General features: G+C 43.7%; 2 long non-coding RNA genes across 3 annotated transcripts in view; both read left to right on the forward strand.

Moving 5' to 3' along the window:
* LOC143675938 (uncharacterized) overlaps positions 1-17,116 on the forward strand; it is a 40,658-nt gene extending 23,542 nt beyond the window's left edge. Inside the window, exon 4 of one of the 2 annotated variants that reach the window (XR_013171703.1) lies at positions 16,928-17,116. This is a non-coding gene — a long non-coding RNA (uncharacterized LOC143675938). Of the gene's footprint in view, positions 1-3,669; positions 3,769-16,927 lie in introns of those variants that run through there. The other variant, XR_013171704.1, reaches the window with a different exon arrangement.
* A 658-nt stretch (positions 17,117-17,774) lies between these two features.
* On the forward strand, positions 17,775-24,396 carry LOC143675939 (uncharacterized). Its single transcript, XR_013171705.1, has 3 exons — positions 17,775-18,013; positions 23,708-23,801; positions 24,235-24,396. It is a non-coding gene; the product is annotated as an uncharacterized LOC143675939 (long non-coding RNA).
* The last annotated feature ends 1,738 nt before the right edge of the window (positions 24,397-26,134 follow it).

Genomic DNA, 26,134 nt, shown 5'->3' on the forward strand with positions numbered 1-26,134 from the left:
TCCCTGAGTTATCACTAAAGGAATGGAAAGTAGAAATACTTTAAAGAGGGAATGGGACACAGAAGGGACCATGTAAATATTCTCTTTTTTTATTATGTATGCTCTTGTGCAGTTTAATTTTGTTTGAAAATTGTAAGAGTTCTAGAAGAATGGACTTCAAACTTGTCACTGTATTCATCTGTATAGGGAGTGGGAAGTGATTGAGAAGAGAATACTTTCACCTTTACCTTAGCCTCTATTGTTCCCATAAACATGTGTTCTTATTGAAATTTAAGTCTGTCTTAGTTTGCCAGGGCCTGCTGTAGCAAGTTTCATCGATGGGTTGACTCAACCCATCTTGGAGGCTGAAAGTCTAAAATCAAGGTGTCGACAGGGCACATTTTCTCCAAAGTCTGTAGCTTTCCCATGGTGGTTTGCTGGCAGGCCATGCCTCAGTGTCTGCCTCCATCACAGGGTGAGCTGTCCCCTTCTGTCGCTTGCTCAGTCGTCTTGTCGCCTTCTGTGTCCTTTTGCTTTTCAACATTCCTGTCGCAGTGCACTAAGGCCCACCCTGATTGAGCTTGGCCTCATCGTAATAGGATCTGTAAAGATCCTGCTTACAAATGAGTTCATAGCCACAGGTCCAGGGCTTAGGACTTGAGTATGTCTGTGAGGAAAAGTATTGAATCCTCAAAAGAGTTTTTAAAATGTTGTATTTTTAAAGTAGAATATTAGACTGGAATATTAAAATATTTTAAGTGATGCTGTTGTGGAAAACTAAAGGCATGAAAAATGTCCATAGTATATTATTTGCATGAGAGAACAAGTTACTCCCAGTATAAATGCTTTAATGCCATTTAGGTATAAAAAAATGTAATTTATATGTATTTATATAGCAATATAGAAGGATAAATCCAAAATGTTATGGGTTAACTAGCACTGTTTGTATTTTTGTGATTTTTATTTTCTTTTTTATATTTATTGAATGCAATTCAACCTTTTATACAGGAAAACCAATATTTCTTTTTTTAGTTAGATATAAAATAAAAAGCAATTTGGTGACCCTAGACTCAGAGCAAAGGGAGTTCTTGAAAGGCATTCATTACCTGTGAAATTGAGGTCGAAGAACATACCTACCAGGTGAAGAGGACATTAGTCTGGACTGACCAACCATTTACTCCCAGAAGAAACTGTACACCTGTGGGCAATTCCTCACCCTCGGGCCTCCTTTTCTGTCGACACTCCACACGTCACCGCCTTCTGTTCACAACCCATCACTCTAACGCTGCCAAAGCCATTGCTTAGAATATAGTCCAAAGTCGTGATTAGGGTTTTCAATCCTGACTTTCTGACTTTGGTCTTGGAATCACACGGTCTTCTAAATCCACTTTGACTTTGCTGCTTTACTTGAATTTGGGGATGACACATTCAGCCACACCTAGAAAGTTCTATGGCCACAGCGTCAAGGAAGGGGCTTCAGCCCCATATTCAGAACAGTCCATTCACACATAAGCCAACGACCTGGCCACATTCAAACAAATTGTTCGATTCAGGGCTCAAGATGTTTTTAATTACTTGCAAATATATATTTTTTCAGTTACAGAAATAGAATTGCTGGGAATAATCAAATTAAAAATAGCAGTGTAAAAATTATAGAAAAATCCCCATATCCACTTCCTAGAGATATTCTAGTGTCAATAGTCTAATATATAGACTTTCAGGTTTTTTTCCAATGACTATATAAATCTTCACTCTAGACAAATACATACAAATATACACACACATACATAAGGTTTTCTTAAACCTAAGTGGGACAATATCCTCCTTACTGTTATATAAAAATAGTAAGGACTGGTTCAAAAATATGTGCATCATCCTTGCACGGGGGCCTCATTAATTTTTTCTATATCCTTCTAAGTTCATAATTTGAACTGCTGTTGTGAGTGTAAAATATTTAAAAAATTATAAAGGCTTTTGAGTTTAAAATGAGTTCAAAGACAATTAGCTTAAAAAGCCCAAAAGGCTTTATTGAGTTAACAGTGAATTTTTTAAAAAATGAAATTAATTTTAAACCATTGATTTTTTTCTAAGAGTGAGACATTTAAATTGTTTTTTAATTCAGTGTTTCAACTCAAGAAATTGAAATTAGCTCAATTTAGCTTTTCTATAGTGTTTGCAAATAGGTCTTAACATACGTATGGCCTAAATGCAGCATGCCAACCTCTTGGACTACTGGTCCCTTAGAAAGCTGGATTCAGCGGTCAGTAGGCCTGATTTGGACAGCATTGTCTAAGAGATCGCTGGTGGATAGGGAGCAGCGATTAGCTCTTGAGGCTTCTGAAGTGCCTTTGAATTTGATGGGTTCATGCCATGGATATTTAGAAAAGATGGCATTATTCTAGAAGAATCCAATCTTGGAGAGCCTCATTCACCAGCTTTAATTACTCCCATCCCCTTGGAAGCTGTCACCTTGACCACAGTATGAGCTGTTTTCCTCTATTGTGCTTCTCCTTGATGGAAAGACTTTGCTTTACTTGAGAACTGGAAACAGAAGACACTTCCTCTGAGGTCAGTGGCCCCTCCAAAGCACTGGCAAAATGCTCTTCTATGAGACACAGAAGGGCCACAATTCCTAGTAGAGACCATGGAGTGGGAAACCCAAGCTTTTCCAATTGGGTAGTATGATCCATGCATCCATTTATTAAATTACTCCTATATGTGAGGCACTGCACTGGAAAGCAGCTCTGTCATTGAATTAGTTTTATATGTTCTAATCCTCTAAGAGATAATTGGATGACCTTGAGAAAATGACCCAGCCATAATGTGACACAGTTCCCTAAATGGAAAATGCAAATAATACATAATACCTGTCCTGCATAATCTACAGGCTGATTTGCAGACATATTAAGATAAGGGATATAAAAGTTCTTTGAACAGTTGGGGGGATTATAGACATGTAATGTTGTCTGAGCTGCACTGTTCAGTACAGAAGGGAAGCAAAGTATCAGGTCATGGAATCACACTGTGGTAGATATCACTAGTATTCAACATTATTGACTTCTCCCTTTCCTGGGTACACTGTAGGGTACAGCTCCTCAATTTCTCACACATGGACAGAGTCAAGTGACTATTTCTGGCCAAAGCTGTGAGTGGAAATGACATGTTTCACCATGAAGCCAAAGCAAGCAAAAATCCTGCAAGACATTCTAGCTCTTTCTTCATACAGTGCTGATAGTGGAAACCACGTGTGGGCATTGCAGAACCACAAGGTCAAGTAGCATATAACCTGATTCAGTTCATGGACTGGAGTCCCTGAGGTTTCTTCTCACCACTTACAGATGTTCCTTGAATGAGAAATAAACTTAGAATGTAAGTCACTGGAATTAGGACACTATTTTCCCCCATAACATAAGCCTATTTTCCATAACATTATCCTTTCTCATACACATGCAGGCATGTACTGTACTAAAATGCTGCACAAAGTTTATGACTTAAAGATATAGACAAATTGAGAGATAGCCCAAAATTTTATGATATGTGGAGGTAGGCATTACGGAAATCAGATAGCCAGAAATTTAGTCGTAGGATTTTGAAAATATTAGTTTCCACGTGATAAGGGGAAGTATGATGGCTTTGAGAATTCCAGTAGAATCCCTTCCACATTAAACAAATGAATTCATCTTTTTTCAGATCTACACAAACTTCAAAATATATTCAATAGGGGGCTTTCACCACTTGTTGTAACGAAGTTACCGTCACTGGACTTGCCCTTTATCCACAAACAACTGGAAAATTGAATAAAAATTATAAAGCCACATATATGTCATTGGACAGTTGAAAGCTCAGCATTGTGATCATGCAGAGAAGGAGATCAGAACAAAGTGATCTCCATGTGTTCCTTTCTCTCTTCCTAGAGGCATCTTACGGATGCTTCTGAGGGCAGGAGAATCCAAGTAGACCATGGCTGTCTCATTGAGCTGAGTCATTAAACTGATGATTAAAATGATCAACCAACAGGACCAAGAAGGTCACTGAAGCCCCAGTGGTATAAGCACAAAATAAACCATACCAAGCACATCAGGATTTAATTGCTATAACTCAATGATGCAAAGAAAATAGGGAAAGCAATAGGAATGCAAAGACACAGAAGAGCAAACATAAAGACAAGCACAGATTTTGCATGTTAAAAAACCATGAAAGTAATAAGAAAATGAAATAAGATCTTTAAAGTGTTGAAAGAAAAATAAAAATTAATGTAAAATTATACATTCAGTGAAAATAAAAATATATTCTGACTATAGAAGCTGAAATAATCTGTGATCATTAGAAAACTGTGCTACAGGAGACATTAAGGGAAGCTCTTTAGACTGGTCTTGCAGGAAAGACCAAAAAATGGTAAATATATATATATATATATAAATATAAAGGATTTTTCCCCTCATCTTTCCAATGAAGTCTTTAAAGGCAAAAAGTATAATGTATTGTGGGATTTATAATTCTTGTAGAAATAAAAATTATGTCAACAAATTCCACCAATTAGCAGGAATGAGCAAATAGAAGTCAACACTGTAAGTTTCTTACATTATAGGTAAGATTTGAAGGGAGACAGGGAAGTGCTAAATTTGTATATTTTGAATACTAGAGGAATGGTTCTCAAAATTTAGGGCCTATCCAATTCAGCTAGAGGGCTTATAGAAACAGATTCCTGGGTGGGACCACCAGAGTTTTCAGTTCGGCAGGCCTGAGGTAGGCCTGTAAATGTAAATTTCTAACAAGAGGTTCAATTAGACTAAGGCCTCTGGTCTACAGACCAGACTTTGAGAATCACTGCCCCCTGAGTGACTGCTTAAAAGAATAAAAGAAAGGAATTTAGCTCATAACCCCATAGGGGAAAAGAAAATTAATATTTAAATTTAAAGATAATAAATTAATTCAAAAGAAGGAAGAAAAAGAGGGAAAAGGACAAAGAAAATATGGGACAATGAGAAAAATGACAGACATCAACCAACCATATTATGAGTCACATTAAATACAAATAAACCCTCAAATTAAAAGTCAGAGATTCCAGACTGGATATCAAAACAAAATCCAACTATGCTCTGTCTACAAAAACTCATTTTTAACATAAAGATTTGGAGAGCTTAAAAGTAAAACGGTGGACAAATATATACTCTGCTAACAATAATCATAGCAAAAATTTGATCCACTTACTAAGAATGAATATATAAAAATCAGAAATATGTAAGCATCTAATGATAGACCTGACAAATACAGAAAAACTTAAGAGACAAAAGGAAAAAATAGAAAGACCTGTAACTCTATTTGAACATTGCATACTTCTTTCCCAGGAAAGGAAAGGAGAAATAAAAATCAATGAGGATAGAGAATTTAAACAACACTCTCAACCACCTTGATCAATATATCATTCATATAACACTATATCCAATATCTGCAGAGTACTTGTTATTTTGCAGGTACTCATGGAACACTTACTGATTCTGGATGATAAAACAAGTCTCATTCTCAAAAGGTTTAAAAGGATTGAAATCTCACACAGTATATGTTCTGACCAAAACAGAATTAAACAAAAGATACAGAACATTTTCAAACATTTGGAAATTAAATACTGCTCTTATAAATATTGCATGCATAAAATAATAAATCAGGAAGAAAATCAGAAAATATTTTGAACTGAATTATAATGGAAAGCAATCTATCAACTGGGATGCAGCTAAAGCAGTGGTTATAGTGAAATTTATAGCATTAAATATTTATATGAAGAAAAGCAAAAATGTCTAAAATCAAGAACTTAAATTTCCACCTTAAGAATCTAGCAAAACAGAAGCAAATTCAAGCCAAAGTTAGCAGAAGAAAGGAAATAATAGAGAACAGAAATCAGTGAAATAGCTAATAGGAATCAACAAAAGAGTAAGTTCAGAAAAATCAATAACTGGAAATCAAAAACCTCAAAAAAATTGATTAAAGACAAAGATAGAAATTACCAATGTCAGGAACGAAAGATGGAACATCACTATTAATCGTGTAGGCATTAAAATGATAATAAGAGAAAACTATGAACAACTGTATGACTATAAATTCAACAACTTAGATGAAATGGGAAATTATTTTAAAAAATTAATTAGCAAAATGTTGCAAAAGGAAATGGAAAATCTTATATGTATTGAAAATTTCCATTCATAATTTAAAATCCTCTCCAAAAGAAAACACCAGGCACAGACACCTGCACTGGTGAAGTCTATCAAACATCTAAAAAATAAATAATATCAGTCTTACACTAAGACTTTTTTTGTTTCAGAAAACCAAAGTAGTAAGAAGATTTTATAATTAATTTTATGAAATGGCATTATCCCGACACTGAAACTAAACAAAGATGTAATAAGAACACAAAAACCACAGACCACCGTCCTTCAGGAACATAGACGCAAAAATCCTTAACAAAATGCTAGAACATCAAGTCAAACAGTGGATAAAAACAACAATACCTCATGACAAAGTGGGGTGAATTACAATATTGCAAAGTTGTTTGTCATACTAGAAAATAAAGGAGAAAAACCATCCGAACCTATCAATAAATACAGCAGAAACATTTGATGAAATCCAATGCCTATTCTCTTCTTCAACCTGATAAAGTTTGTCAAAAAAAAAAAAATTCTGTAACAATCACACTTAATGGTAAAAACTAAACTATTTCCCCAAAGAACCAAAACAAGGCAAGGATGAGTGTCCTCACCGTACTATTCAGCACTGTACCAAACCACATTTATTATCTTAGTTTACAAGGCATGCTATGACCAATACCCTACACTGATTGGCTTAAACAACAGGAATTTATTGACTCACAGTTTTGGAGGCAGATATCCAAAATGAAGGTGTTGGCATTTTCTAAATTCTGTAGTGTTCTGGAAATGGCAAGCCTCCATCACATGGCAAAAATGTGCAAAATATGTGATTTCAGACATTTTTGCTTTTCACTTAAAACTACAAAACATTGCTGAGAAAAATGAAAGGCTAAAGTACATGAATAGGCATTATAAGTTCATGGATCAGAACACTCAAGTTGTTAATTCTCCCAACTTGGTCTATAGATTCACTCATCTCAAATTCTCAGCATGAATTTTTTGAAGAAATGACTTAGAAATGCAAAAAACCATAGGGCACCTAAAAGAATTTTAATAGAAGAAAAATTGTATGAATTATATAACTTGATTTCAAGATGTAGTATAAAGTCATAATAAGGCATAAGGATAGACAAAGAGATGAATTGAAACATGTCCAAAGCCTAAAATCAGACCTATTCGAATAGGGTCAATGGATTTTTAGGGTCCTAGGTAATTCCATGAGGAAAAGACAGCTTTTTAACAAAAGGTGCAGGGAAAATTGGACATACTTATGGACAAAAATAAACCCTTACGTTACCTCACACCACGCATAAAAATTAACGTGAATGACCATTGACCTAAATGTAAAAACTAAAACTCTAAAGGTTTAGAACAAAGCATATAGGAAAATCTTCGTGACCTTTGCATAGGCAAAGATTTCTTAGATAGACTGGAAAAAAATACAAACCATAAAAGAAAAAAATTGAAAAACTGGACATCATCAAAATTAAAAATATCCATTCTTCAAAAAACAAATAAAACAATGATAGTCTAGGATAGTATGCGATATATTAAATATGTGTTACATATAATATGTTATATATATATTCTAATATGTTATATAATATACATACATTATAGTACCCTACAATTCAACAATATGAATGCAAAAACCCACTAAAAGATAGATAAAAGGATTTGAAAAAAAATATCAAAAAAGTTATTTAAGAACCTGAACAGATGTTCAAAGTATCAGTCATCAGGGAAATGCAAATGTAATTTTAAAAACTCTGCACACTGTACAGTGGCTAAAATACAAAAATACTGACAGTATCAAGTGTTGGTCAGGATATGGAGCAAGCAGAACGCTCATACTTGCTGGTTGGAGTATGCCTCTTTGGTGAACAGTTCATTTGTTTCCTGTAAAGTTAAGCGTAGCCTTACCATATTAACCAGTAATTCCACTTCTAAATACTTACCCAAGAGAAATGAAAACATGTTCACAAAATGACTTAATCACAAATGTTTGTAGTAGCTTTATTCATAATACCCCAAATTGGAAGCTGCTCCATTATCAACAGATGAATAAACAAGTTGTTTTATATCCGCACAGTGGGATGCTACCCAGACCTAAAAAATCAAATGGGATATGTCTCAAAAAAAATTATTCTGAGAAAGATAAAAACTAGTTGAAGGAACACATATTGTATGATTTCATTCATATGAACTTACACAATTTGCAGATCTAATGTGTAGAGATGGAAAGCAGAAAAGTGGCTGTTGCCTGGGGCTAGAGGTGAGAGCAGAGGGATTGAGGACAGACATGTAGGAAGGAACTTTATGGGATAATGGAAATCCCTATCTTCATTGTGCTTCTAACTGCATGGGTGTATATATATATTTATCTGTCCAAACTCACTGAAATATAAACTTAAAATGGGTTCATTTAAATGCATGTAAATTATACCTTATGGGGGTGATTTGAAGCTGTTATATACTCCAGAAAAGGCCATGCTCCTTTAATCCATTTCTGTGGAGGCAGACCTGTTGTGTATGTGTTTGGGGGCAGGGGGGAGGACTTTTGTTAGGTTATTTCAATTGCAGTGTGACCAACCCCTCTTATTCCTTTTACTGGAGACCTTTGTTAGAAGATAAGAGACAGTAAAAAGCTCTGAGAGCTTAGAGTAAAGCCCTGGAGAAGCTAAAAGAGGACCCACAGCAGCTCAGAGAGGAAACCACTGGAACCAGAAGCTGAAAGTAACAAAACCAGGGAGAGAGGAACCAATAGACTCCAGCTATGTGCCTTCCCATGTGACAGACATGTCCTGCATGCCAGCAACCTGTCTTCAGAGTCCAGGTATCATCCTGTTGATGCCTTAATTTGGATATTTCATGGCATAATTTCCATCATAAAAAGCTAACCATTTCTTGTATATTGCATTCTGGCAGCTTTAGCAAACCAAGACACTCAAAAATTTACTTAATAAAAGGTATGGGAGGTTGAGCAATATGAAAAAAATCAGGATCTGAAATGTATTTTGAAGCCTGATTTCATGGCAAAAATAAAATAAAAACTGATTCTAATAAATGTTCAGATGCCTATCTCCAGCTCTGATGAATGTGGGTTTAGAAAGAAGTTATTGTGCATCCTGTCTCTCCCTTCAAAAAGATGATCTGAAATAGCGACATCAAAGGACATCTGTGACATAAAAGCTTGAATATCTGATTTATCTAATCAGCACAGGCTTTCTGAATGCAACAAAGAACATGAAGAAAGAAACATTCTCTTTAACTGGAGTGACCCAAACCCTTCAGTAAAAATAAAAATGAAAATTTTTAAAGTCTAGAGAAGTTAGAGGAAGACCTGAGAATTGACTCGTAGTTCCTCTACTAACCAGCCATATGACTCAGGGAAAGTACTTAAACTTTCTCAGACTGTAAATATTAATGGAATACCATATGGAATATGCTAAGCAATGCTTGAAATATAATATGATTGCTGTAAATGGTAGTGGTTAAAAAAGATAACTCTAGTAATGAGATTTCATCAAATACGTCTTTTATTTTATGTCAATATGCATTACCTAGCATTCCTGGGGTTTCTAAAAATTTTACTACATTTCCCAAATATTTCCATAAAGCTTTTGAAACAAAACTTCTGCTGTTAGAATATATTCAAGTCCATAAAGATTAAATTAATATACAGATTATACACACATACACACATACATACACACATACGTATTCTTTTTCTTCTTGAAAAGCGATGAAAATGTGGAAAGTGTGTATGAATGCTTAATTATGAGGGCCTAGGAAACCAAAGGGGATGGATAAGTTCATTTAAATGGTCTGGATTTACTTTCTTCTGCAAAATGTTGAAAGAAATAATGTGACCAATTTGTCTGAGCACAGAAAGTGGAAAGTTCTTACCTGACCTTGCAGATGATGAGGCATGAGCCAATCTACCTCTGAAAGTATTAAATAAATATAATGGCTAACCATTCTCAATGTTTAAATCCTACTCTTCTTTTAGTCTAATCAATGAATTACTTACAGTTTCTAAATTTATTGAAATTTGTTCAACTATCAACAGACAACAAACAGGTGCATTTAGGAGTTGATAAATCATCAAGCACATAGACAGAGGATAGATTCAGTCTAAGAAAAGACTGCATTGTTTTACATAAAATGAAAGGGACACCCTATGCACCAGCAATTTAATTGCTGGAAAACTCCAAACACTGATGAAAAGAGTTGGCCGTCCATATAAATACCATATAAAAGGTATTTATAATTAACTTAAATGCACACTACCATTTTAAGGAAAGAATTGCTTTCTATAGATGCTCATTCTACTCATACCAGAGGCCTGAAATTCATAAAACGTAACACTGGAATTTCAATGCTAAGATATCTTCTATGACTCCAAAAGCTACTAGTGAATCTCTTTTAAATTGAGAAAGGTTGAAGTTTGTTACTAATGTCAGCAATTTATAACGAATTCAGACTATGAAAATGCCTGAGGATAGGCTATAAGATATATATTATTGCATTTAACAAGTTTTTCTTTCCACAAAATGATTCTAAGCTTTTAATAAAGTGTTTTAATCAATAGTAAAATGCCTGACCAAAGCTATTAGCCTTGGCAATAGAAAGCTAAAAGGTAATATTATCCAAATTATATCATAACCGCAAAGATGGTATTAGCAGCAATTAGTCTAGGGATATGGTTAAATGACTTAGTGTTACCCTAAATAAACCAGGGAGCAGTACACTGGTTTCCAAAATTAAAATCACAGTGACCCTACGGAGAAGGTCTACAGCTGTTTGGAAAGCCCTTCTGAGCATTTGGTTCCACCCTGAAAGTACCTAAGCCTGGCCACAGACATAGTCTTTTCCATGGCTACAAAGCTTCCTGATATGCCATAGTTAGATACTAACTAAAAGAAAGGCAAGGCAGACACAGCACACACCAAAATGACCATGTCTACATTTCACAGCCTCTCTTGTGGTTGGGTTGGGGCCATGTAACTGGATTTTGGACAGTGGAATGAGAATGGAAGCCATAAGCCACTTCCTGGTCTGGCTATTACTAATATCTCATGGGATCCTCCAACTCTGTCTTCCACCTCTGTGACAATGCAGACAGTCATGATGTCACTACTAGGTGGAAACAGCGTGGGGCTTAGAACTCACTGCTTGGAAGAGAGATTGGAGAAATGCTGAAGATGCACTGGATGCTGCTTCAGAAAGTAAGAAACATCTTCCATTTTCATTACTGTTGAGTCACTGGGATTTCAGGATTTATCTGTTATTGCAGCATAGCCTTCCATATCCTGACTAATGCAAAGCTGATAAAAAAGGGGTCTTTCTGTTTTGTCCATAACACAGCAAATGATATTTTTGGTTGTTTAAATGCCTGGTACATCCCTGAGAGATTTCTATTACAAAAGTGAACATAGACTGATATTCAACTACCAAAAGGCCCCAGACATGTAAGAGTAATTTCAATCATTTTTAAAAATTAAGAATAATGTAACTTTGCATTTGTGTAGCACTTTCAGCTTTTGTTTATAACATTTTTATGCACACATCTGCATAATAGCCTAGAATGTTTTTTTAAGTGCATAAAATATCCATGTCTCAACTTGCGATTGAACAAAGTGAGTAACAGCAGGATTTTAAGTGAGGTCCAGTCACCCAGCTAGTCAGCTCACAGATGAGACAGGAAGCTGCCTTAGTACTTCTGTAATCAAGAAACACTCCAAGCTCTCAGCCTTGTTGCAGAGCTTTACAAGCTCCTCTTTTAATAACCTATCTCCACTGCATTCCTGACTTATTACCTCCCTGGCTCCCAGCACTCTTATTTATATGCAGACTCATTTCAGCTGCATATCCCAATGTTTATACTGTGTATACTGTGTCGTCTCCTAACCAGAGTCCATTATCTGATGAAAGTAGAAGGACATTCACAAATAAAACGCAAGCACATCTTGCCTGTGGCTGTCAGACCAGACCAGCCCTCCCAGGATGCAAAGATGTATCTCCTTGGATGGAGCGTAGCCTGCTGTTTGCCATGAGCTTCCCCCCTGGTGAAGAATTGGCTCCAGCAGTAGGAGAAGGACACGACCGCTGAGAGCACGTGACTCCCTTCAGGGAGCCAAGCCAAGCACCTTTTCGCAGCCTCCCTTTCAGGCAAGCTTGTTGCTGTCTGAGTGAGAGCCTGCCCCGGGGTAGACGGTCCCCTTCACTGCTTCTAAATCAACTCTTAAAGGTCAAGGAAGTTGCGTTTATAGTCACATTGGCTTAAACAAAAGAAGTAAAGACTTTAAGAAGATGGCTGGAAAAAATACTTGATCTAATTGCATATTTGGAGTACTTAACATAATGCAAAGCCAGGTTCCCTGGATCACCGGGCTGCCCATTTAGGATGGCTACAAAGAGAAGGAGCCTTGCCTGGGCAGTGCCTGGGTTGGAAGGAGGGCTGAGCCCCCAGGGGTCCTCTCCCACTGCCAGTCACAGGACATTTTCCGTGCCTGCCCCATTCTTCTGCCAGGCGTTGACGGCCCTTATGAAAGGTGGCAGGATGCAGGCTCAGTGGGAGTATCAGGTAGGCCTGCTGGCTGCAAAGTCAGACAAAACTCTAGCTCATGCAGTTGAGAGTAGGGTGACTGGTCAAGTGATTTGTCTCCCCTTTGGTCCTGTTTTCTCGTATGTAAAATAAGGGATAAGAATAACTGTCTTTGCTGAGGTGTTGTAAGGATCAGGAATTGTACACACAAACATACCTACATGTATGTAGTGTTTGGTGTGACATAAGGCCTGCCGTATGAGCGGTTTTCAGGAAATGGTAGCATTTTAGTTGCTTTTATAATTATGATTATTAAATAGAAAAATGCTCACATATCTTCATAATCCCCTAGACTATTATAAACAGAAGTAGCTAAAATCTCAATTTTACAATTGAACAAAGTGAATAACAGCCTGATATTAAGTCTGGTAACCCATCCCTGTGACCCCTCCCCACTCACACACCCCCCCATTCCTATGAACAGCACCTGCACAGGGTTAATCCCTTACACAGACAGGCCTCCGTCCTATGAAATGGGGGCTGGCACAGCAGCCAGCGCTTGGTTAGTACTCAGTAAATATTTGTTAAATTGAATTGAACTGAACTGCATAATTTTTTGTTCATAGGCAATTTTGTTGGTGTGCTGCAATGGCTTCTATTTTCCTCCGAAAATTAAGCTTTGGCAAAACCCCTTCCTGGATTCTCAGTGTTTTAGGTGCAGTTAGGAAGGGTGATTATGGGGTACATGGGTGACTCTGCGGGGGGGGGGGGGGGTGCTTGCCTGCTATGCAGGAGACCAGGGTTTGATGAATTCCCAGCCCAGGCACCAAAAACCAGAAAGAAAAAAAAAGTGTGTTAATGACTGTGGAAAGATAAATTAGAGTCGAGTTTGCATACAACAGCATTTTATTTGGGACACCAAAAGTTTTGCTGTAACAAGGAAGCCTGATCACTTGCAAGAACAGAAATATGTTGGAACTTCTAGGGATGGCAAATGATTTTATAACCATAAAAAGGAAGTTAGATTGACTCGCATTGATTGGAAGAGGGTCTGTCCATCTTATAGAGATGCAGGGCAGGAAGTTTAAGGGCAGGTGGACTTAATTTTGTATTAGGTTAAACATAGTGAACTGGGATTGGGGGGGATTTCAGATTTCAAAAGTATTAAGAGGAACCTCAAAAGGGAGTTCAAAGAGCAAGGGGGGCATGGGACTTTTGGTTCTGAGGGGTCCCCAGGCTTCCTCTATATAATTTTACCATGACTTTTGTCTGTGAAGCGCTTCCTATTCAGTGACCTGCTTTCACATAATTACGGTAATGCCAGGAGACAACAAAAACGCAAACTGATGGATCACATTTCCATCTGTATGTCTCACATTTCGAACCAGTCTCCTGAAAAGGTGGGAGAGACCCTCAGAAAGGCTTTAGAGTTACAGCTGCGTGTGGAGGAAAGGACAGTTGAATACTGCGGAACTTTCCCCTCCTGCCACACCCGCCTGCGGAAGCATCTTTAAACTGGAAGGGGACTCAGAGGTCAGCTGGTCCTACCCCACCCCAGGCGCCGTCTGCCAGCTCCAATCCCGGAGTTGGCCAACACCGCCTGCTCCACGGGCGCTGGCAGCCACCCCGGTTCACCCTTGCAGGCCCTGGGGCAGCAGATGCCCACGGCAAAGGGGGAAGTAAGGGGGCCCAGGAAGGCCTGGGGTGTCTCCACCTTAAAATTTAACCCCCAACCCCCCCCAAAAAAAAAAAATTAAACCGCATGGTGTGGGCGTGGTAGCATCGGATGCGTTTAAGGCACCGAGAGCCTTGGAGCGCAAGTGTCTGCGCATCTGAAGACCTGGTCGCCGTCACTGCCCGCAGCGAGGGGCGCACGGGGACATCGGGCACAACGTAAGTCACAGGCGACCTTTCTTTTCCCAGAGGTCACGGACTGTGGTTTGAAGAATGGCAGCTTGGGCTTTTGACCCAGGCTTCATTCGGCGCACACAGGTTTCATGAACTGTTGTATCTTCAGGCTTGGTGCCCCGCGGGTGACTGGGAGTGATGGACTGGAGGTGGATTTGGACGCCGCAAACTGGGGTGGTCGGCGCGGTGGGGTGGGCACAGTGGGGTGAGCAGCCCTCGCCCCTCCCTGCAAGCCCCCAGGCTCAGCCTCACCCTGGCAGACCTGGGCTGAGGGGAGGGGAGGGGCTTGTGTGCCCAAAGGTCACATTTGCATTTTCAATCACCGTCCTGTCACAGGGTCACTTGGAATAAAAAACATAGGGGCACTTTTTGATGGCTGTGAAGTAGTTAAATTCAGAAAATTTCCTCTCAACAGTAACTAGCTTACTTTCTAAACAGCATAATTTTTGCAGTTTTTATTCCCCACCATGACTGTGTTAAGAAAGCTGTCAAGTTTTGGAATTTCTTGGAGAAATGTGAAGTGGCCTTTGTAAGCACCAGAGGAACCCCTCTGAGGCCTGACATTCTAAATGTGATGACTCTATTTACATATATATTGTCCATCTAAGGAAAGGCTACAGGATTTGGGATTTGGGATTACTGTGTACAGCCAGTTTGGCTGTCCTAGAGTGGAAGTGCTTGTCTCGTTTATATTCCGATATGCATTCGTTCATTTACTCACCCATTCATTTATTCATTCAAAAGTTTATCCTTTTATCTTTGATACCTGGGAAGATGAGCAACCCCTCTCCTTAGCAACTTTGATCCTGCCCAAGAACTTGTGCTCAGATATAGAAATTGTACTTGCCGATTGCCTGGGGTTCATTCACTTAAACTGTGAGTGCATGGGCTTCTTAAGGAGACCTCCTCAAGAAAACCAACTTGCATTTATTCCTGCATCAGACCTCATGTGGCTTGAATTTTCTGGCCTGGGCTCATTGAGTCTTGTTGAGAAGGCACGTGAAGCTGCAGGCAGTTTGTTCAAAACCAGGAGTGAGGAAGGGAGGGAGCAAGAGAGGAGGGGCAGGGTTTCGGTGAGTAGCACCCCTGGGAGGAAAGAGCTGGAGAGCCAGCTTCACCACCTCCAGGTCTGCCAGTGCCTCCAGCCAGAGCAGCAGCAGCAGCAGCACCTTTAGCTTTAAAAGACGTCGTGGGCTCTGGGCTAAGAGCACGTGGCATCCCTTGTGACGCCCACAACCTACCTTGAGAAGCAGGTATCACTGTTCCCTTCCTGCAGATGATGAAACTGATGACACAGAGGCAATACTGCCTCCTGGGTGGCTGATGTGGGAGTCAAAGCAATTGCTGGGCCACACTTGCCTGCCTAACCCAGTTACCCTCTTAGAAAGAAACCAAGTCTGGGATCTAGGATGTGACAGACATTTTTAAGCTTTCAGAAACTCTCCATATTTGTTATTTGTTTCCTATATTGATGAGAACTAAAGCCGTGAATTCTCTGCTACATATGCTTGAATGACCAATTCCTGAGGCACCAGGGTTTCAAAGGGAGAAAGTTCACTGCTTGGCATCAAGCAGGACAGATGGCCTACAGGCCTGAAAACCTGTCTCCCAGAGTCTAGGGGCCTCAAGGCTTTATGGATTCTAACAAGGGGAGATAAAATCATTACAATTTCAATAACAAGTATAAGCAGAAAGGAAGACAGAGTTATCATTTCAATAGCAGAAACAATTTGCAAGTGTAAAGGAGTGAAACTGGACTGGAACAAGTAAATGGCTGACTCAGTTTCCCCCATTAGCATTAGGGCATTTGCCCTTACACATTTCTAAAGTAAGAAAATGGACAAAGGCACAGGATAAGGGCTTTTACGATCATTTTCAGGGATCAGGGTAGCTGGATTACAGTTCAGTGATTTCAGGTATTTCCTCTCTGTGTACTCTGATATACCAGAAAGAAAAAATCTATATGTTTCAATAATCATAATCACTCACTAAATTCTCACTCCTTAGTTACATTTTTACTGCCCCATACTGATCATCAATAAGAGGCAGAGAGGGGTCAGGGGAGATGGTACACCCCGTGCTGAAGAATCCAAGGGAGGTAAAGGCGGGTGAAGGCAGTAAAAAGAAAAGAAAAAGGAGTTGCTGGACCCCACTTCAAGGCAGGAGGAAAAGTAGAACCTGGATTTGAGAAGAGTTTCTGGGATGCAACCATCATAAGACTCGTATGCATCCCCTCAAATACCTGAATGTTTTACAAAAAATCAGGAGACCTTACTATGTAAAGAGCAAGAAGCTTAAATCAAAATATAATTTATGGCTTTCTCATACAATTTGTTTCCCCTCCCTTAAGTTCTCCTCCACCGTGAATATATACATATCCATCCGCAGGAGAAGGGGCACACAAATTGAGAACCAAAAGACAAGGAAGAGATCCTCTGGTGGTTCATTCATTCCACAACCAAAGATTGCACCCTACTTTTTGCACTCAAGAGGGAGAAGGCACAGTGACTTCGCCCCTGAGAAACTGACGTGGGATCCAGTAGACAAACATAAACCAGGATGCTAAAGGCTACACAGGTGTGCGTCAGGCGTGGGGGACATAAAGCAGTAGTACGATGTCTTAAAGCCGTACTTTATCCTTGCTGACCCATGAAGAGCTCATGCTTTCACCCTGGCAATGTATTTCTCCTGGGGTGGAGCGGAGGCCAGGGGGCCAGCGCTCCTGTGGAAGAGGGGGCTAGGGAGAGATGCCCAGAGGCCACACGTCCCCGGAATAGGGGGAAAGCAGCATGGGGGCCAGTCACCAGCAGAGGTCTGCAGGTTGCATAAGACATATTCCTGAAGTAATCAGGTCATCGTGTACTGAGCAATCGTGCCAACCTACCACGTATGTGGTTGTTAAACAAGTCAGAGTGACACTGGGGAGGCCAGGGCTGACATGACGCTATTCGGTCTGAATACTGCAGGCTGAGAATGCGGGGAAAGAAAGCAAAGGAGGGGTATTCGGAACACAGGAGGCGAGGATTGCCGAGGGGGCGGGGACTGCCGAGGGGCGGGGACTGCCGAGGGGCAGGGACTGCGGGGGGGGGGGACAGCCGAGGGGCGGGGACTGCCGAGGGGCGGGCACCGCAGAGGAGGCGGGGACAGCTGAGGGGGCGGGGACAGCCGAGGGGCGGGGACTGCAGAGGAGGCGGGGACTTCAAGGCAGTTGGTGCTCCTGACCCTCGGGCGTGCCCTTCGTTCCCCTCGGGGTCACCGCAGAGAACTGAAGTCTCTGTGAGTTGGTACCCCAAGGTGAGGCCCATACCCCAGTTCTGAAAAGAAGACTGGCGTTAGTTTTCTGTTGCATAGGCTAACCATGTGGCTCTCGGATTGGAACTCAGATCATCTATCTGAAAGGAATTCATGTCGCACCCATTATAACGGTCTGATCTGGGTAAGCACCCCCCGGGGGTGGGTGGAGAGGGGCGGGAGGCAGAGCTGGTGTCCCTCTGCAGACGGCATCAAGGTGATGGTCCAGGAGTGGCGGCAGGAAGAACAACTTCGAAAACAAAGCAGTGGGTAGTCAGTGCTAAGTGTCCACGACAAACCAGGTGAGAACAGCCGTCGGAGGGGTCGGGGCGCCCTCTCTTTGCCGAACGAATGAACTGATTGGACAGATGGGGCAGGGAAGGGAGGAGGGCATCCAGGCAGAGACCAGGTGCCCCAGCGAGATGATGGCCCTGGCGCGAATCACTGGATGACATAAAAAGCGTGGATTAGGGTGCCACATCCCCGAGGGTGCCCAGGTATAATAACCGGGAAGTGATGCTCGTAGCAAGATGCTTTCAGTGCTCAGCCTGACTGAGGAGGTGTGGGGGTGTTATGCTGGAGGCAGTGGGGGAAGCAGCCGGGCTGCACAGGCAGCAAGCCCAGGACAGGTCCTCGGGGCCACCGCCAGGGAGGGGAGCATCCACTCCCTCCCTCTCCCTAAGCTTAACCTGGCCCACTCCTTTCCTCACACCTCCCAGCTCAAGAAAAGCTGTTCTTTTCTAAGCACTGAATACATAGTTGTTTCAGGGCAGCCTGGAAAGTATGAGATGAAATATCAACTCATCTGAAAGCTATCCCTAGACATGGGGGGAAAAAATCTCTTAGCTGTGCAGAGATCTGTATGCAGGCGGGGAGGAAATGTTTCTAGATTGGGGAAGGGGCTGGAGGGAGGGGGTGAGGGGATCACCTGGGATCACATGGGCCTCCTGGTGCTTCGCTCACCTGACCGGGGCTGTGTCAGTCCTGCTGGAAACCTCAGGGATGCGGTGGAGCCTCAGCTCAAGAAGAGCCTCTGGAGAAAGCAGAAGGCAGCTACGAACACACGATGGTTCTCTCTCTTATGGGAAAAGCGGGTTCTGCTGACCACAACTCAGCACCGGCCTCCTAGAAGGCTAACTTCCTAAAACGAGAAACACTGCTAAATCGTCCAGGGGTGGCCTGCAGGCATCCCTGCTCCTTAGGTTGTACACATAACCGCTGTTGCTGAACGCTTTCCAGTGGGAGGAACCAGCAGCTGCATCACCAGAGAAGGTGACCTAGAGCCTTCCAGTACCTGACTGATCATTTGCAATTGCAAGTCCTGGATCCTTATTGACTTCAGAATGAGTCGTTAAAAATGTTCTGAAATCAACGAACCTAGGGATCTAGTCCAATAATAGAGAAGGTTTTGTGAATCTTTGCTTTGCGCCTCAGTGATAAGTTCAGTCTTCAAGTGGTTTCTCAGTTTCCGGGTGTGTGTATCTGCAGAATCCCGACCAGAAATAAGTGATGCATCCGTGAGAAAAAGAGGAAAGCAAAGGTTAAAAAAATAACATTAGAGGCACCAATTCCTAAAGGCTGGTGTTTCTCTACAGACTACTAAGATTCAAATCCCTCTAGTCGATGCCTTATTTTAATTGTGCCATCCTCATTAATGACAGGGTTTGTTAACTCATCTGGCAGTGGATCTTCTTTAAGCTGTGACAGATTCAATTACCCCTAGGATGATAGCTCCAAAATCGACGAGGGTCTGTGACTTATATGCAGTTCGGTGGACTAGAAAGAAGTGTTTGAAATCTTGCAATATTGTGTTAGCTATCCTGCACTCACTAGTTAGTCATTGCTATTAAATGAGCATGCACTGCTCGCAGTATACTAAAATTCCAGGGGATTAAAGATATACACAGTCGACCCCTCCCTTCAAGGAGAGTACAGTCCAGCAGGGGACAGGAATCAGACAAGGAAAGTAGAACTGTGAGGGAACAACAGGAGAGAATTCAAAATAATGATAATAACAAGCACACAGTAATACATGCACATACAGCATAGAGCAGTTTTCTAAGCACTTTAGCTGTGGAAATCCACTAATCCTGTCAACATCCCTGTGAGGTGAGTGTGGCATGTATTTCCGTTTTGCAGATAAGAAAGCTTAGGGTCACGGAAACTAAGTGATTAGCCCAAGGTCACATAGCTAGTAAGTGGCGGAGCTGGGTCTTCAGCACCGTTTACGTAATTGAGCTCCAAATGCATGTTTTAAACCACATGCCGTGGAAGTTCGGAGCCTGGTGCCAGCATGCAGAAAGGGTTCCTGCGTGGTCACAGTGAAAAGTTCATGAGAATTTACACATGTGGCGAAGACTACCGTGGGCGCAGTAATCCGCAGAAACCGATTTGCAGGGGAAAATGGCGCAGTGGCCAGGGGTGTGGCTGTTGTCTTTTTCTTAAGTGCAAATGTGTTTTGTTTTATTTTAATTTATTTAACCAGTTTTACTCACACACCACACAATCCATCCTAAGTGTGCAATCAGTGGCTCCTGGTGTAATCACCCAGTTATGTATTCACCACCATAGCTGATATGAAAACATTCCCATTTCTTCTGAAAAAAGAAAAAAATCCCACACTCTTTAGAGCCTCCCATTATTGACATTTAGTTCAGTATAGTGCCTGAGTTAGAATTCATCAGGAATGTCACAATGTTACTGTTGACTATGCAGACCTTGGCTTGCATTGATTATATTTTTCCCATATGCCACCCTTTTAATAACACCTTGAATAGTGAACGTGCATTTGTTCTAGTTCATGTAAAAAGTTCTTATATTTGCATAATTAACCACAGTCACCACCACTCTGGGTGTCGCTCAGTGACACAGTCCCAGTTTTTGTCCTCTAGCTTTCCTTCTGGTGACAAAAGCATGTGGCACTTGAAGCCAGATTTCCAGGTTCAGCTTCTGGTGCTCCAACTTACTGGCTATTTGATGGGTGAGTTCCTTCTATAAAGTGGGCAGAAAAAAATAATGTGTAATAGTCAATTGGTAAATATTTATAAAGGACTCAGGACATCTCCTGGCACCCAGTAAGTGCCCTATGAGGCTTTGCATGTGAGTAAATGTGAGATAAGGACACCAAGAGCCAGGCCTGGTGACAGGACACTAACCGCTAGCCAGTGTATGTCTTCCTTCCCCTGTAAGGCACAGCTCCTCTGTGGCCTGGCATGATTTTTGCTTGGGGATAGGATTAGAGGACAGCCCTGGTCAAACGCATTTAAAGGACACCAGATTTTCTGCACTAAATTATACGTCCACAAAGACTTCCTTCCCGGTACCTAGCACAGGGCTTAAGGCATAGACGATGCTCAATAAATATGTCATATAAATGACTATCAAAGAAAACACACATGCACACACACAAAATAACTGCAAACATTTATTCTGAGTTGGCTTGTGCAAAGCACTTGGAGGTGTGGTCAGTCATTTAGAGAAGATGAAAACCTTGCAGCTAGCATGCCTCCGAGTGCAACCGGTGGCGTTGAAAGCCTGCAGCTCTCTTGGGCCTGGAGCTGGCTGCGGTGCAGGGCAGATGGGGCTGATTCCACAGCCCAGGGGGCTCCTGGGAGGGAGTTCGTACAAGCTCATTAGTGCTATCTGGATTTAAAAGAGAGATTCCGAAATCCCAGAAGAGGGCTTACTGCTCAGAACAAAACCCAATGCTTTACCACACTAGTTCCCCAAAATGATCCCAGCGCCCTGCCGTGACGCTGATAGAACGTGATTTATGCCCAGGCTGGTACTGGCCTGGCAGGGGAGGACTTGAGAAGGCCATGCACCTCCCAATTAAAAGACAGAAGGGTGTCTCAGGGCCCTGAGCCCTCAGCCCCACCCCTGCTGGCCTCTCGGGCACCTTGAGCCTGTGAATTGCAGATCTGAAGTCAGTTTGAGGCAATGCAGTGGGCACTGGAGGGTGCCGGGGAGGCTGTCTCCCAAAAACCTTCCCTGGGGACTGCCCCCCCGAACCTTCTCTGGAAGCTGTCCCCCCAACCTTCCCTATGGGCTGTCCCCCCAACCTTCCCCAGGGTCTGATCCCCCAACCCTCCCTGGGGTCTGTCCCCCTGCCCCAGCCTTCCCCAGGGACTGTCCCCCAACCCTTCTCTCCCTCTGCACTGGCTGTGTTCAGCCTGAGATTACCCTAGGCATGGTCCTAGATCTAACTCAAAAGTTATCAGTTTCTTTTGGGAGGATATCCTGGAGGGGATGGAATGGGAGCCTGCTACCGAAATAGGAACCACAACACAATTCCTACTATGCAGCCTAAAGGCCTATATGCAGAGCTGGGAAAAAAATTCTAACCCAGGAGTATTATGAATTAAGTTTCCCCTTACCCTCTTCCACCCCATGCCTACACCGTTGCCCCATGAGCAGAGAGAAACAGGCCAGGAGCATGGTCTCTGGAGCCAGGTGGGCCATGGCTCCTATTTATTGCTCCTAGGAACAGGAAGATTGCATTGCGAGTGCAGATGCCTCCCCGTCTGAGGGCGTGTTCAGTTAGAAAGCAAATGACCATGCTTTCCAGCTTCAGAGTCCCCCAGTGCGTTAATCTAAAGAGACTCATCGCTTGAGCAAACAGTTCCCACCCCCAAGCCTAACCACAGTACAGGTTTACGTCTCACCCTTGTCCCAGGTTAACGTGGATTGTGGGAAACTCTGCCCCATGGGATCATCAAGCGACCTGGGCCTCTTGCATCTATGGGCCCAGCATCCCCTGAGACCTCAGGTTTCATATCAGTTCCTCCCCTCCACGACGGGCAGACAGGGGATAAATGAAGGGATCGGAAGCCACGCCCAGAAGCGACCTACAACGCACGCCGTTTTACTGAGTGGGGTTCCATTACGCGGCCCCACCCATACGTACACTGTTTCCAGGAAGGTAAAGCAGGGACGTGCAGTCTACCTCTGTGCAGGAGAGAAAGGAATGGATGGGGCCTGGGGGAGCACACAGTTGCCTGTCGCCGTCGGGGAGGCCTTACGGAAAGGGCAGTCGCAGTCGGTGAGCCCTCCGAGCACACGCGTCCACGCAGCCTCCCCTGAAGGCCTTTCCAGTCGGAAGGTACCTCGGAGCTGCTCTCACAGCTCAGCAAGTGCGGAGTTGAGTGTACAGTAACTGTTCGGGGAATGTTTGGTGGTTGCTCTTGAATGGGATCTAGAGGAAAACACACGACGCTGGGGCCCGAGGTGCCGAGCTAGAACACACGTGCTGCCTGAGGAGGGGGCAGGGGAGGCTGGGGGCGGGGTCCCTGGTGGTGGGTGCGGGGCAGGAGGAGGGTAGCGCTTTGCAGCTGCTGCAGATGGCACAGTATAAACACCTAGACACCTGCTGACCTCCACGTGAGGTTGACAACACCTGGAATACAGAATCTGAAATATATGTAAATGCTCATTTATCACCAGCCCGCTGCTGCCCCTTCTACGTGGACTTAAAAGATTTCTCATCGGGCCATCAAAAATCCCAAGAAAGCATTTGCAACAATAATGTTTTTTGTTGTTTCTGTGAGTAGAGTCTTAAGACTAGACTGTCCCGTGGGCTTTTGAGAAGCTCCCGGCTAATGACAGGGAATGCACACCCGTTTTTCGGTCCTCAGAAGAGGATGCAACGCAGAACGTCAGAGCTTGCAGAGGCCGCGGTGACATCGGGCCAACCGCTCCTGCGGAGACTCCGAGTGTGGGCGGCTCACCCACGGCAGGGCCCAGGGCACTGGGATCTGGTCTTCCTGCATTCGCTTCCCCTCTCCTTCTGCGGGGTCCTGTGGGGGACTCCCACCCTCACTGGCAGCCCCTCGTTCCTCAGGACCGCCCCGAACCCCACGGGAGGTCTGTGCTTCGCCTCCGGTCCTCGTTGGGACGTGAAATTGAGATGCTGCCTCTCAGCGATCTTCCCCCAGGTTTGATCACAGCCCCCCACCCCCGCCCCCCCCCCCCACGCTGTCCTGTGAGAGTCTCTCCTGAGAGCCGCCCCCCTTCCCGGCCGGGAGGAGAGGCGGGGGAGCCGCCTGTCCTGGCTGAGTGTGCGTGGGGAGAGCCGCGGCCTGCAGCCCGGCGCCCTGAGCCACGGATCAGAGTGGGCACCCAGTGACGTCCCCACTGTCCCTCGCGTCAGCAATTCCCCAGTGCCGTGCGGACATCTCTCTCCCTGCTGCCGAGTCTCTTTGCACCCTTCCTCCTGTCCTGGACCCCAGTGTAATGCACTCCAGAGGGTCTCTTGGAGACTTGGATGCAGATTCCATGGCACTGTCCTATCAGACCTGCTCCCCTCGATCTCCCCGGACAGAACTGCCGCCCACATGCCCGCATGTCAAAACCTGTCTCCTTTTCCAGGTCCAAGAAAATGAACTTGCCGCATGGGCACCGAGGGAACGCAGAGCTTCTTCCAGGAACTTAATAAGATTGTATATTTTAGCCTCGGGGCGCTGGAAAAGGGAAAGAAAAATTCCCTGAAACAACATGTCTCTTGTTTAATAAAGTTTTATTATTATTTCATATGAGTGTGTGGGAAGGAGAAATCTGTATTCCTTCTTCTCCATCACAGCTTTATTGGTTCTGAGCTTAAAAAATCAGCTTGGTGACTAACAGAATAAAGAAGGGACTGACCGGTGATTTTTAATATTCAGCTCTTCCAGGAAACAATCTAATAAAATAAGAGCTTATTGGAAAGTGTAGATGATGCTGAGATGAGTTACACAGAGGGGTGAGCTGTCCTGACTCACGCCACGGGAAGGAGAGGCAGATATGACAGGGGCTGGTTGTGCCAGCTGCACGCAACAGCCCAGCTTTCAGGGCTAGAACAAAGCTGGTGACGGATTTTCTGCTGGCCCCACACCCCAGGCCCTTCCCGCCCTTGGTGACCCCCAGCCTGCAGGCCAGCCCCACTCTTCTGCCATCCGCGTCCTGGAGGCGTCCAGCCTGGGTGGCCTGAACCCCAGCAGGACTTGGGGTTCCTGCCGGGCTCTTCCTGGGGAGAGTAAACCCTGCTTCCTGCTGGACTGGGGGATGGAATATAAAAGTCCATGGTTGTCTCACATCTCTACAGCCCCTACACCTCCCGTGCCCCGGCTTATCCAGGGGGCTTTCTCTGGCCGAGGGATGGCAGCTGGAGCCTTTTCAGGAAACACCAAAATCGGTTTCTGGGACCTCCGTTCTGGGGTCTTGCTCTCTTCCTGTAAATTTGTGAACCCCTCGCAGTTATTCACAAATGACTTCTGGAGCTCTGGACTAGGTGAAACCTAAAACACGTGAGTTTTGCTTGTCCAGAGCAGGACAGCAGGAGGGATTCTCCTCAGGTGTTAAACAGTACTTTGTGGTCAGGTGGCCCAAGATGAGCCAGACTCAGTGACCATGTTTGCAGGAGACCACGATGACGGGGGTGGCCTGATGCGTGGGTGGGTGTCTGGAGGGGCAGAGGTGAGGCAGTGTCTGGGGTGAGGGAACAGCCCAGGGACAGAGCGGAGAAGGAGTCAGATGGGGCTTTCTGAGGTCACACTGCCCTTTCCAGGTCTTGGGGCTCAGGTCCCTGTTAGCCCTTGGTCCCTTCCTCGAGACCCCTCTTTCTGCATGCAAGGGGCGCAGTGATTCACGTGAGAGAGCAGGTGGCCCTGCACTGGCCATAGGGATAAGCCTCTAGTAAGGAAGTTATAAATATCAACTAGAGAAAACAGATATTGTTTTGGATAAAAGACGTTTCTAGGTACTGCTGAGATCAGGTACAAACAGCGCGAGGCTGGAGGTGAGGGGCTTTATTTGGTCCCTGCGAAGCTGCACCTGTTTCTCATAGCCTTGCAGCCCTTTTCTTCTCCCAGCCAGAGGGAGTGACACCTATGGCATAAAGGTGTCAGCTGGAGTCCACAGAGATTTGTTTGGACTAGGGCAGCTGTTTTTCCTGCCTGGGTAGTCAGAGACCCAAGATCTGCCTCCCAGGAAAAGAGAGCAAGTACTGGCTGGGGTCACTTCGGGGAATCTTGATCCAGACAACTTTGGGGCACCCTGGGGCATGCATCAGAGAGCAACAGCTTCACGCGACTCACCCTGGCCGCAGAGCTGCGCTGTTGGGTAGAGGGCTGGGGTCAAACCTTTGGACTGGCCTCCGAAGCAGGACCTCTTCCCTCATAGACCTTGAGCTCCTTGAAAGTCCAGACTGAGTTTCCTGCGGGGTCAACAGGAGGAGGGCAGCAGAGCAGGGAAGGAGCTGTGTCTGCCTCTGTGCTTGCAGTGCCCCCAAACT

The sequence above is a fragment of the Tamandua tetradactyla genome, chromosome 3 (assembly GCF_023851605.1).
Source record: "Tamandua tetradactyla isolate mTamTet1 chromosome 3, mTamTet1.pri, whole genome shotgun sequence".
NCBI lineage: Eukaryota > Metazoa > Chordata > Mammalia > Pilosa > Myrmecophagidae > Tamandua > Tamandua tetradactyla.